This window comes from Triturus cristatus, chromosome 2_2, assembly GCF_964204655.1.
Source record: "Triturus cristatus chromosome 2_2, aTriCri1.1, whole genome shotgun sequence".
NCBI lineage: Eukaryota > Metazoa > Chordata > Amphibia > Caudata > Salamandridae > Triturus > Triturus cristatus.
The window spans coordinates 1,012,832,262-1,012,846,860 of record NC_140582.1 but is presented as its reverse complement, the minus strand read 5'-3'; positions in this window follow the sequence as shown (position 1 = coordinate 1,012,846,860).

Here is a 14,599-nt window from a genome sequence, read left to right as displayed (position 1 = left end):
TGGCAACGGACCCCTGCTTCCCGCCTCAGTGAAATCGCTCCCTTGGGACCCCCTATGATTGTGGAGCTGTACTAAGTCCTTGGAATCCCGACGCCGCTGCTGTTGGGTGAGTTGGATCCCCCCGAATCGCACCCTGGGCTTGGAATGCTACAGAGGCCGATCGCTGGGCCTCCAGGGCGTCCCCCCCACACGGCGCCTGCAACCTGGATGTGGGGACGTTTTCAAGGCATTTATAGGACACTCTGCACTTGACTGCACTTATGTGCCCCCCTATTATACTTCTTTGCGCTATCGCTAACCTAGTGGCCCCTTTTTCTATCCCACACGCCATCTCCTTATCATGGCTTCCATTCTAATTAAGTCTGGAATTGACTGCTTCAAAGTCATTTATCCCCCGAATCTGTCCAAAGTAGCAGCAAAACGGTTTAAGCATAACACCATTGAACAATTTCCAGATTCCCTCTTTGTTGACCAATTCCATAATGAGCGTCTAGGGAAGATCAAAAATGACTTCATTTTCTTCACTCACGACATCCCTTCTTGGTCCTCCAGCTTCTTCAATTCCTTCAACGTCTCCGTCTCCTCCTCCTCCTCCTCTTATTCTTCTTCTCCGCATAGGAAGCGGTTAAAAATTTCTCCCTCCGCTTGCTTTAATTGCTCTCTCACCATTACACTTTATAATAATGGCACTGTCATGATCCAAGCTACAGACTCCAGTATCCCTCTCTTTGACCACCTCTTCCACTCCCTTCGTCCCACCCCTGCGACTACGATCTCTCTCGATTCTTCTTCTTCTAGCTCGTCTACTTTCTCCCTTTCTCCCCCCATGACTCCCCCAATTCCTTCAGACCGCTCACCCGGGAGTCACAGGTCTACCCTTTTTCTCTTGCTCCCCCCCTCCCAATTTGATCTCCCCCTTACCTCCTCTGTTTTACCTCCGGCTTCCCCTCCCCACTCTGCATCTCCCCAATATTCCAATGCTTTCTCCCACCCCCTAACCCCCTATTCCTACCCATCTCCCCCTACTTAATCTACCTTTCTTACAACCTGATCTACCGATCAACTTACCTTACCCTCCCCCTTCTCCTCATTCCTTTCCGCTCTTTCCCTTCCCTCATACCTTCAATTCTGTTCTTACACCTCCCATCTCTTTACAACCTCCCCTCCACCCTCCAATGCTTCACAACCCTGTCTTCCCCTCTTGGTAATTCCGTCCTCTTCCCTCCCTTTGACCTTACAGTCCATCACTCTTCCCACAACTACCATTTAGCCCAATCCCCCCCACTCTGCCTGGTGCCTGTCCCCCTACATTCACCTTTCATAGTCTACGGTACCTGGCCTGCACCTTCTCTCTTCTCCCCATACCTCTGGCCATCCATTGACCCTCCTCTTTCCCCTCCCTGTACAGCCCCTTCTCCTCTCATCTTACCGTATCCCTGGCCTCCCCCTTGACCCCCCTCCACCTCTCGCCCTCCCTCTCTACTTTTCAATTTTCTCCTCCTACTTGTGATCTCTATTCTTCACCTCTGCTCAATACCAGTAAAAATATCACTGTAAATGCATCCACTCCTTTCTACCACCATCTTTCCCCACCTTCGACCCTTGCACCTCAACACTCTCCCCGGTCCCCCTCCTCCCCCTGTCCTCCTTCGCCTACTTCACTCCCTCCCTTAACCATCGAGCCACCCAACACTCCATGCTCAGCCCACCTCTCCCTGGAAAATATACTTGATTCTCTCATCTCTTCCATCTCCCAGCTTGAAGCATCCATTTCACTTTTAAGTGCTAAGATATCTCCCTTCCCTAATAACCTCCCAAGGAGTTCCTTGCTCCCACGCCCCAATAAAGCCAACCACAGTCTGTCCCCTACAGACATCGCCAACTTACTGGCTAGCTACAAGACTACCAACATCAATCCCCCTCCACTCTCCTAACAATTCTTCTCAATTCACCATTCAGACCATCTCTTCCGTCAGAACTTACCAGCCTCCCCCTCAAGGGGCACCCTCATTCAAGAATCTAATCCCCATCTCCCCTAACAGCCTGAACACTCCCATCACCAAAACAGTTGTGTCAGAGCTACATTAGATGCTCCACAACTGCAGATCTGCAACCAAACACAAACTGGAAATCTCGGACACTATCACTCACCACAATCTTGACATGCTCTTCCTCACTGAGACCTGGTTTAATGACTCCTTCTGATACCTACCGACTACTCTATCCTCAGAAACAACAGAACAGACAAGATCAGGGGAGGTGTTGCTATTATCTTCAGAAACTGCCTTCAAATTAAAGCCTTTCCTACCATCTTCTTCTGCACATTCGATTGCCTATCCCTAGAACATCAAGTTCATCACAGCTCACTCTTCAGGTTCCATGCTACCTACCACCCACCAGGTAACTGCTCTTCCTTCATGGAGGAACTCACCGACTTCATTAGTGACCAATATTCTCAAAGCGACAGGCAGATCTTCCTAGGTGACTTCAATCTCCACTGGGGCTCCGTGGAAGATTTGGCTGCCAACAAGCTTGCCACCTTTCTCTCAGCCAACGATCTTGTCCAACACTGCTCGGAAACTACACATGCCAAGGGCTCAATTCTGGACCTTGCTATTTCTAAATCAGACCTGCTTACCATTGCTCCCCCTATCCATGTAGACTTGTCAGACCATTTCCTCATTCCCTTCTGTTTTCACCTTTCGCACATTATAACTCTCGGCCTACCTAAAAGGGCTTCTACCTGGTTCCGCAACACTAAAAACATTGATCTTGAGACTGTGTGATTCTGCTATACGTTCACTTCCTAGTACAGACCCTAGCGCGGATGTCAACGATCTCACCCCCTATTGCCTCTCAATCCTAGCAGTCGAAATTGACATTGTCGCTCCACTCCAAAGCAAAAGACCCACCCCCTCAGCACCTTGGTTCAATAACGCTCTCTATGACGAAAGGAAAAACCTTAGAATCTTGGAGAAACAGTGGAGACAATCTCCATCCACCTCCAATCTCTCTTTTACATTCGGCAAGATCCAAATACCACAAGCACATCTTCCATGAAAAACCATCACATTTCAGATCCCTCCTCGACTCTGTTAAAAACAGACCCAAAAAACTTTTCGACCTCAACAAAAACACAAACTGCTCTCCCCAAACCATCAATCCTGAGGATACTTCAAAGAAAGCAACTCAATTCGCTATATTCTGTGATGAAAAGGTCAAATCACTGGTGGATCAGTTCACCCACCCCACCCCCATTGAAGAGCGAAAATCCTTAGTCACTTGGCAGAACTTTGCCGCCATCTCAGAAGATGACCTCCTCAAATGCATCCCCGAAACTAAACCCTCCAACCATTCTTCTGACCCCATACCTAGTGTCATTGCCATTGATTTCTATACCAATACTCTCTCTTATTGGACCAGGATAGTTAATCTCTTCCTCAGTCAAGGATCCCTCCCAGCTGTAATCAAAACAGGACATGTTACCCCTCTTCTAAAAAAAAAAAAAAAAAGCAGCAAATGCGAACAACCTCAACAACTTCCACCCCATCACCAATCTCCCTTTTCTCCTTGACGTGTTGCAGTCTGGCTTTATTCAAAATTGCAGCACTGAAACAACCCTGCTGCAAGTGATCGATGATGCGCTGCATATACTCGATTCGGTGGAATCGTGCCTTCTGATTCTTCTTGACCTCTCTGCAGCCTTTGACACTATTAATCACAACATCCTCCTTAACACTCTTCAACAGAGAATGGGCGTGGAAGGCACAGTGCTTAAATGGTTTGCCTCATTCTTCTCGGACAGATCCCAAATGATCAAGATTGCGAACAGTCTCATCTCCACTGGTGGTTGGTCAAGGCGTCCCTCAAGGTTCTATCCTTGCACCCACTCTGTTTAATCTCTATCTGGATCCATTAGGGAACCTCCTAAGCAAATCTGGAATCCTTTACCATCTCTATGGGGATGACACCCAAATCTACCTCAAGGGGTCTTCCTCACAAGATCTCTCACTACTCAACTCTACTCTCAACTCTATTCACAACTGGATGTTAGGTCACCAACTCATTCTCAATCCCTCCAAAACTGAATTCCTCCTCCTATCTACCTCTCTCTCCCCGCCTCCTGTTCAATCCTGGATGGATCAGCTGAATTTACTCAACAGTAAACCCATCATTGTCGACTGCCCTAAATACCTAGGTGTCATACTTGACAAGAGACTCAACCTAATCTCACACATCAACTTCATTGCCAAGAACGCATGTTATCAGCTGCACCTTCTGTGGGGGATTCGTCGGTTCTTCCCGGAGAAAGACCTAAAAACCTTGGTCCAATCACTAGTTCTCTCTAGACTGGGTTACTGTAATTCTCTTCAGACTGGTCTGCCCAAATCTCACCTCTCCCCCCTCAAATCTGTCCTCCATTCAGCAGCTTGCTTCATTTCAGGGTCAAACGAAGTGACCACATCACTCCTATCCTGTCTTCTCTCCGATGGCTTCCCATCGAGGCAAGAGCTATTTACAAAACGGCCTGCATTACCCACAAAGCCTTGCACACTTTCTCCCCTCGCTATCTGGCGAACAAACTGAAATTTTCTGGAGGCTTGAGACCTTCTCGGAATGCGGAAAAGTTTCTGCTTGAGCCCCCCTCCTTCAAAAGGGAAAAATCGATGGCTCAATTGTTCTCAGAATGCGGTGAGAATCTGGAACTCGCTTCCTCCATTGCTCCGTGCCACCACCTCCATCCAGATCTTCAAGGCTGACCTCAAATCTCTTCTATTACAAAGACACTTTCAGAACTAATTCCTTCTTTCTCAGACCCCGCCAGGAAGTTCGTTAGTCATTGTAAATGTCTGTGTTTGACATTGTGTTCTTGCCTTCTATGTTTATCCCTACCTCCTCTTGCCTGCTGTGTTTGATACTGTGTCCTGTTATTTTTGTAACGTTCTATTTTGTAACATTACTCTCATGTAACGTAACTGGTTCTATTGTACAGAGCTCTGACACCTTCGCGCTTTATAAAAATGCATTAAATAAATAAAAATAAATAAATAAGAGATTGCCGTATTTAATGGTGTTGGCAGGTCTGAACCCTCAAACACAAGTTTATTTATTCCACCCAGTGTATTGATTCATTATCAGAACACGGGTATGCATACTGGAAGGAAAGCATAAATGAAAAAAATAATACATGGGGAACTAAAGTTTGGCATGTTCAGGGTACTAATACCATGTTTAGGTCATCCATGATTTTCATAGAAATTATATTTCCACATAAAACAGTGCAGCAGACAATGTGCATGAACTTTGCATCTTTTAAAATATCTAAAGACACCAATTACAAAGGTTAATGTGACACTCTTCAGGTTGGAAATGGAAAGAAAACATCACGGATAGTGATTTAACGTAAATGGTGCAGAATTGAACATATAAGTGTTAGACTTGGCATCTTGGCGTGGTTTCCCGACTCTTGCTTCTTCCTCCAGTATTTTTTATGCTGTGCTGGATTTCGTTTTGCTGGCTTAGATGCTTTGGGCACTTTGCCACTGCTGATCAGTGTGCAAGCGCTCCCTGTAGAAATTGTTGTAACAATTGATTCTCCCCAATTGGCATATTTGATTTACTGGAAAGCCCCTAGTAAAGTGCACTGGGTGTGCCAGGGCCTGTAAATGAAATGTTACTAGTGGGCCTGCAGCTCTATTTGTGCCACCCACATGAGTAGCCCTGAAACAATGTCTCAGGCCTGCCACTGCAGTGCTTGTGCGCAGTTTGTTAACTGCCATGTCGACCTGGCAAGTGCACCCGCTTGCCAGGCCCTAACCTTCCCTTTTCTTATGTTAGTCACCCCTAAGGTAGGCCCAAGGTACCCCTGAGGGCAGGGGGCAGTGTATGTGAAAGGTAGGACATGCCCTGGTGTGTGTGGCATGTCCTGATAGTGAAACACTGCCAATTTCGTTTTCACTATTGTAATGCTATCTGTTCCCATAGGACAGGAAGGGAGTTTATTTGTAACATCTTATAAATATAACTTCCCATTGTAAAAAGATAGAGAAATTAAGTTTAGTATACCTGAGCTCAGAATGTTAAAATGCATCTTTTAGTGAGGGTGATTTTTGCATTCTGTGTTTGAAAATACCACTTTTAGAAAGGAGGTATTTTCCTGCTTAGCCATCCAGTGTACCTCTGCTAGGATGTGTATTGGCTGTCTGACTGGAGTGACAGGGGCTGGAGAGGTGCAGTGACTCCAGAGAGTCTGGATGAGTCTGGGCTGGGCTGAATAGACCTGGGCTGCATTTAGAGTAGGGGGGAGGAGATTTCCTTTCACCTGAATGGGTCTGGTCTGCTTTTCACAATGCTGTCTCCACCCCTTGCCAGGAAGCTGCACCAGCGAAGACAGAACTGGTTTTGACACTGAGCACAGGGTTTCTCTGCACAAAGAGAACAAAGACATTTTGGGGTATAAGTATTAGACCTAAAACCCCTGAACTTTAGACTACTTCTGGAATCAAGAGGAACCTTTGCCAAGGAGAAGAGCTGGAGGGACTGAGGAGAAGTACTGCCCCTTTGCTGTGTGTTTCGGGTTGGCCTGCAGTAGCTTTTTCTGCCAAGGAAAGAAGGACTTTGTTGGGTGCGTGTCCCCTGCTTGAAGATCTCCATGGGCTTGACGAGAGCTTGGCTCCTGTTTTGAGGTCTCAGGGTCACAAAGACTTCACCCCCAGCTCCACTGAACTTCCTTGCTGGGCGCTCTAACGCGCCAAGAGGTGCCTGTGACTGTGTTGGGCCTCTGGAGGTTGTTCCTGCTGTTGGGAGTGGGAAGAAACCTAAGAGAAGCAAGAGAACCTGTTCCCTACGCTGTCAGCGATGCCACGACCTGCACCAAAGCCTGGAGCACCGCTCGTGAAGTGAACGATGCACCACCCAGCCCGCACCGCAGGTCCGACACCTGCCGACATCAGCAGTTATCGTCCGTGTACGATACCAGCGCTCGCACCGACTCAGTAACCACCAGCGCCCGCATCCTGTTATTGCGGCACCGATAACCGCAGAGTGTGACTCCACGAACTCGCCGACTTCGCATCGTCACCTGAACCGATGCCTCACCACTGATGCAACAGTCTTCCCCTGTCCTGGACACGTCGCCTCCTCGCAGACACAACCCCTCGCCTCCCCCATGGCAACCAGCGAGCCGGCCTTGACATCAGCACCTACACCTAATTTCCATGATGCCGTGCATCGTCACAGACTATTTCCAAGGTACTGTTTGTTTGGGGGTCTGTGTGACTCCGTGCCCGATGCCTCGCTCCTCGCCGAACTTTGGATTTATTGCTGTGACAACCTCGCAATAGCCCCAGATGGTGCTATTTGTTTTCTACAAGCTTTATTTTTGCAATAACCTTTCTAAAGTCATTTTACTTAATACTTGTATGTTGGATTTTTGTCATTTTGGTCATGTTAAGTTTAGATAAAGATACTTTATTTTTCTAAACTGGTGTGGTGTCCATTTGGGGTGTTATCAATGTATTACTGTGTGTCTTGAATACAAATAATTCAGTTTGCCTTTGGGATAGGCCTATCTGCTCGTGCCAAGCTACTAAGGGGGTGAGCAGGGGTTATCTAAAGTGTGTATCCCCCTTACCCTAACTAGAAGCAAGGGTCCCTATTTGGACAAAGGAACCTACCTTGCCAACTAGAGAACCCCATTTCTAACAATAAGCCAACAAGTATTTGTTTCAGATTGAATAACCTTGTGGCCAATAGCCACTGATGTGTGTATGTGTAGATCTCAGTCTAAAGTTGCTGGTCCATTTGCAAATAGAACACACAAAAGGAGAGGGGAGGATGTTTACAAATAGTCTTAACAACTGCCAATCGTTCAGGGTAACTTTTTAACACATCATTCTTTTGCTCACCATGCTACCTCAGATTAGACCCAACAATTTCTGGCATTAAAGTAACTGAAATGTACATGACACTGTTTCAATCAGTCAATAGATTTTTAGAGCGCTACTTATCACCGTCCAGTTGATTAGCCGAATAGCCAAGTCTTCAGGGACGGTCGGAACTATGGAAGAGATGGGGAGGTCCGTATATGAGAAGGTAGGTCGTTCTATGTCTTTGCTGCTAGGTAGGAGACAGAGCGACCTTGTCATCTGCTACGTCAGATGCGGGGAGTGAGGGTTAGAGAAAGGGACACGGAATGGAGGTTTCTGGTGGGATGAGGGAAGTTCAGGCGGTGGTTCAAGTAGGTGGGTCCGCACTTGTGTAGATCCTTGAATGCATGAGTGAGAAGCTTGAAATGGCATCTTTTCTGTACAGGGAGCCACTGGGGTTCCCTTAGGTAGGGAGTGATGTGGGTTCATTTAGGGAAATCAAGGACAATTCTAGCTGCAACTGTCTATAGTCACCGGAGGTGAGATGCGATCCCTGAGTAGAGAGAGTTGCGTAGTCCAGTCAGCTAGAAATGAGGGCCTAGGTGATGGTGTATTTTGAGCTTTGAGGTAGCAATTTGAATATCTTACGAAGCCTGCGGAGGATGAAGAAGCAGAAGGAAGAGGAGGAGGAGGAGGAGGAGATGGAATTGACCAGAGTCGTCATGGTTAGCTTGTTGTCCAGAACGATGCCTGACTTCTGCATGTTTACATCCTCTGTGAAGGAGGCCATAGCAATTGAGGTGTTGAACAAAGTGGTGAGTACGTGGATGATTCTGGCTAGGTTGAAGATGTTGTGAGGGCATGGGTTGATTGGTGCCCTTAAGTGGACTTAGTACATGATGGAGGGGATATTCTGTGGGGCGAGCTGGCTCCATGAAGTTGGTGGCCTAGGGCTGGGGTTTGAAGTTTCTGTAGATGCTGGCAATCTTGTCATGAAAGACGTTTGCAAGCTTGTCGTAGAGTTCCTGTGAGGTGGTAATGTTTGTTGCAGCTGTGGGTTGGCGAATTCTTTGACGATGTTGAAGTGTTCTTTGCTGTTATTGGAGCTTTATTCGATGCATGACTCTAAAGCTCTTTTCCTTGAATCTCTCAACATTTGTGGTAGAGGTTGAGGACTGTCTTGAAGGTGGGTCTTGTCGGTTGTGTCCTTTCTGGAGCATCATCTACTTTTCAGTCGTTTAGTGGTTCTGAGGTCTTCAGTGTTCGAGCTAGCCTGCTTGTTGGACCTTCTGTGGGCGTTGTTGGTGATGTTAGCGCAGTTGGTGATCCAATTGCTAAAGTTTGACGTTCTTTTCTAGCTTGTAGGGCAGATGGGGTGGGTGGCATTGATCCATGTGCCCTTTGTGAATTTGCTCCAGCTGCGGCGGGGGCCATTGGGCAGACTAGGGGCAGCAGTCCGTGAGCTGGTGATGTTGAATTGGATGATGGAGTGGTCAGTCCAGGTGAGTTCCGTGGAGTGGCTGCACCTGATGCAGTTGCTGGAGGTGACGATGGGGTCTAGCATGTGGCCTGCAGAGTGCATAGGGTCGTGGACGAGTTGGGTGAGTATGATGATGTTCGTACTGCTGAGCATACTGGTAGTATTGATGTCATGGTGGGCGTCGAGATGGAAGTTGAGGTCACTGAGGAAAATGTTGTTGGGAGTCTATGGCGAAGGCGATAAAGTCGGCGATGGAATTGCAGAAGGCTGGATGTGGCCCTGGAGGACTGTAGGTGAGGTTGCGCCTGATGGTGGTTTTGCTATCCGTTTGGAGTCACAAGTGGTGTTCCATGACTGGGGTGATGTCATTTGTGGTGGTGCATTGGATGGATTCCTTCTGTATGATGGTGATCCCTCAGCCAGGCCTGTTGAAGGTGAATTGGCAAGCAAAGTGGCAGAGGGTGCAGATGAAAGGTCCCAACGTGGAGTGTGGGTCAGCACGGTGGCAGTGTTTGTCACAGCGTCTTGGGTCAAGGGTGTAGAGCTCTTTGATAGTGTATCTTCGTGGGGGGGGAGAGGCAGGAGGGGAAGTGGTTGTTGCGCAGGCACAGTTTAAGCACGCCAGGCGCAGACGAGCTTGTCTGTGGTGCACCTTCAGCTTACCAGTGGTGCGCAGCTTCAGGCTGGAACAAGCAGGTGCTGGAGGCCACAGGCAAGTGGCAGGCTAAGTGCCCAAGTGCCTACTGATGAAGTAGCACTGCAGCCTGCACTAAGTAGGTCCTGGGGCGGTTAGGGCTTCTGCTGGAAGGACAACTGTGAGCAGGAAAACCCAAGCGAGCAAACTGAGGCATCAGTGGTGTGACTGGATAAGTCTGGAATAAGCAGGAACTGGAGGCCACAGGCAAGGGGCACGCTAGGTGCCTTCTCCAGCTGAAGATACAAAAAAGTGATGGATGGATTGCTTGAATTAATGTCAGGCACTGGCAATTACTCAGACTGCAACCCAATTCATAGTTAGTTTGTACACCATGTCATCTCAGTTTGGACCCAGCCATATGCAGATCGTCCAATAGGAACAGTCTAGCCTGAACTGCCAAGCCAGGTCCTCTCTAAACCGGAACAGCAAACCAAGACTAGTTTCACTCTGTTTGGGGATATTCAGATGGGTGTAGCTTAGTTCCAGTGGAACATTGACCAAGGGACCCACGTCTGGCCATACCCATGGCCCCTTACGGTATTATAGCAAACACAGAAAAGGTGATGGGAGTGTAGGAAGATTTATTCTGACTGTTTGGTTACCCCCACTTTTTTCCTGGTGTTTTGCTAGTTTTCTACTTAGTTTGGCTGGGATCCTGCTATTCAGGACCCCAGCCTATCTGCTTTCCCCTTTAAATTGATTACAAGTACTTTAGGTATACTCCAGATTGGATTCTGGGGTACCCTTATAAGTCCCTAGTATATGGTATACTATGTACCCAGGGTATAGGTATCCCGGAGATCTACCAGGGGCTGCAGCATGTATTATGCCACCCCTGGGAAGCCTTCCAAAATGACACCACAGGTCTGCTACTGCAGCCTGGGTAAGGTGGTGCATGCACCCCTTACTGAGACATAGGTTCACTATATCTTTCCATATCACTGCACATGTAAACCTATCAGTCACCCTTATGGCAGGCCGTAACAATCCTGAAGGCAGGGTGCTGGGTTTCATGTGAGAGGGTGCCCATGCATAAGCAGAGCCCCTTTGCCTTTTCGGAACCCTTATTCCGGGGTTGTTTGTGATGCAGCCAGATCATATACTCTTAAGTGCATTATAACCAAACGGTAAATGCTAACTTTGGAATGGCTGCATGGAAATATGTCGTGTTAGGTGTCAAACACCTTGGAATCATACCCCCCACACCAGTAACTGGTGTGGGAGTATGATCCCAACCTTCTAGAGGTAGAGACATGACAGCAACAGTATACCCGGTACCAGCTAACAGAGCCCTGGCATCACAAAATGGATGCTGACAGACACGAGTCTGCCCTCCTGCTGCTGGACAAAACTCCGGCAGGGGAGGCCTGGACAATAGGTTCCCTGTCACAGGGAGGTGTCACCACCTCCTAGACAGGCTTTAGTGTATTGGGGCTGGGTGGGTGCACTCCAAGAGTGCTTTGAACTCTGCATTGTGGGCACATTTGGTGTCCCTGTGCATAGTCCAGCTCAAACCGGTTGCAGGGGCTACCAGCCTCTGCTCTGGAGAGAAACTGGACAAAGGAAATGGGTGTAGCCACCCCTCTTTCCTGACCCTCCCATTGGTGGGTCCCTAGAGTTTGTCCCACCCCTTCCTTGGGTATAAGAAAGGAACCCCTGGCTACAGGACTTTAGATTACACCTGGACGAAACTCTGATACAGAATCCTGGACCTTCGACGATCTACATGGCGCTAGATGACTGAAGAATCTCCCTTGGATTAAAAGAGTTACTCCCCTGCAAGGCAGGCACCTACAACGCATCTGACCAGTTTACATCTCCAAAGTTCCCACCAGACTCCGAAGTTTTTGTAACACAGGAGGTGGGTTCCCAGACTTCCCAGAGGCCGACCCAAGCTCAAAGCAAAGTGGCGACCCCTAGCCCTCGTGGGGACCGTGGAACCGGAACCCCTTGACACCGTGCACATTTGGAAGTGCATATGCTTCTCGTCGATCCTTGAGGCTGTGCTTTGGGCTACTTGTAGTCCACACCACGAGCAGTATCTCCACCGAAGATTACTGGCCGACACTCACCGAGTGTCCCGTGGGCTGGTATTGTGTGATTCCACCCGAAGTCCCTTCGCGATCCCTGGTCCGTCGACTGGCGGGTCCCTGTGAAGGCAACTCTAACTTTATTTGGGCTTACCTGGTTGCTCCAGACGTGCCCTGTCTCTCCATCGCATGGGGAGTCCCCAGGCCCTTGCTGGTCTGCACCGAAGAATCTTTTCTCTTCCTGCGTGGGCTGCTGTTGCCAAAGCTTGTTGGGTTCAATCCGAGCACAGACAGCACAGCACTCGACATCCTTCGTGGGACAGCTCGAATCCAGCTCCTGGTAGTCGTCGACGCCTTCTGGTCCTCGTGGCCGTAGAGTCAAGCATCACCTCTTCGCACCTGAAACACCCAACATCGGTGGGCATTCGTCTAGCGTGCCCCTGGTCACTGGCAAGTGACCCTGACTCTGTCCCCTCTGCTTTCAGGTTCTTCTGATCTTTGATCCAGGCTTGGATCATACCGGACACTTTTCCTCTTCCCGGCAGCAGCACTTAGCAGCAGATCGCCATTGAAATCAACGACGATTCCCGACACCATTTGACACCTATGCACCCGGCTTCCCTGGGTGAGGTAACTCGAGAACTCCGGTGCTCCCTTGAGTGCTGGCACTAGAAACCCCTAAGTCTAAAGGGGTTTGCATAAAGTCCTCTCCTAAGTGTCCTTAACTTCTAAAATTCCAACCGTGACTTTCCCATAGAATAATAAGGGGCTCGTGCCTGTGTTCTCACTGCACGCGTCCCCCGTGGGTCTCCTGTGTCACTACCTTGGGTGGTTCCTTGGGGCTCTAGACACTGTGGCTAGTCAAGTTGTGGTTCTTATACCACTTTCTTAATATATGGTTTGGCCCGCCCCTGGGTCCCATTGTATATTGTGCTATTTACTGTCGTTTTAGAACTGTATTATTGTGCATCTTGGACTCTAATCTCATAAAGAGATTAGTAGTGAGTGTGTAGAAATAAAAACATTTTATATATACCTTGTGTGGTTCTCCTTTCATTTAGTGATCCAAGAGGTTATAATCTGGTAAACCAAGCTGCTTTACACTCCTTCAAGACTTAGCCTGAAGGCAGCTCTCCATAGCTACCACTAGTATAGCTTTCAATAAAGGTTGTCTTTAAACCTATCATCAGTAAGGGTTGTTGGGACTGGTGCAAGGTGCCCACTAACTAGTGGACAGCATATACCAGGCCAACTTCTCACAGGGAGGATCCTTGCAAAAAGTCTAACCATTGGTAATCACTCGGGGTAGCATTCCAAGCCAGGTGTGGACCTAGTCTGGCAGTTTGGGCTGGACTGTTCCCATGAGGAGCAGGGTCGAGATTGATTTGCATATGTTTGGGTCCAAACTGAGTTCGATTGGTAAGCAGAAGTATGAAGGGTTGGGATGTTACCCCGAGCAACTGCCAGTGGTGGACAAATTACAAGCATTCTTCCCATCATTTTTTGGAAATAATCCAGATCCAAGATATAACATATTCCACTGTGTCTGTGACTATGTATAGGGTTGCCAGATTATACCAAAGATGAGTCTCTCATTCCAGTTTGAATGTCATGAAAGAACATTTGTGAAAGCTTAGCAAAGACATACATTTAAGTAATTTCCTCCTGGGGCTAATTCCTGTATAAAAATGTAAGATGTATATATGACCTAATAATTGCTGTTCTAAAAGAAGAGCCGGAACACACTGGAAGAAAAGCTGCAAAAAGAATCAGAGAAACTGATAGAAATAATGCAGAGCATATTTAAAATTATAGACAATGGTTATAAAACAGTTTCAAAATGAATCTACACAATCTCAACAATTATTTATTCCACTCTCAATCTTTTAAAAGATTTGAATCTTTTGCAAGATGGCTCAGATGCAGGCAACAACTGAAATGGGCATTACAAACTCTGATAATGAATACAGTACCATGGCAGCTCATAAATGAGTGAGACTTCTTTTTCCCCCTATTATTTGACTTCAAAGCTGATTACCATCTCTAAGAAGAAGGCATCAAACTTTTATCAATTGAGCTGATAGAGCACTCAATAGCAGAAGATTTGCATCTTTTATGTGGCTTCTGCATGGAATAACCTTCGTACCATCACTGCTTTCTTTTTTTATGACTGCCAAAACCACACATCCTTGTGTTGGTATGAAAAAGCAAACAATGTATTTTCCCAACACACCTGGAATTTGCCTTTTGGATTCAGCTGATGGTCTAAAGTCAATCCTACATTTATTAGCACATCTGCATGCACCAACTCACTAGGACATTTACTACTTTGTGACTATCTCTTTGCACAGCACTTGTAACCCAATGAAACCCAGTCATCCTGTTTCATTCATTCCTTCTTATAATACATTCCTAGGAAATAGTTTGTATGTAACTATAACAAATAATCTTGAGGGTTGTCCCCTTATGTATTAACTGTTCAAAAAACAGTGAAATGTTGTGGTATTACATTTCATCCCACCTA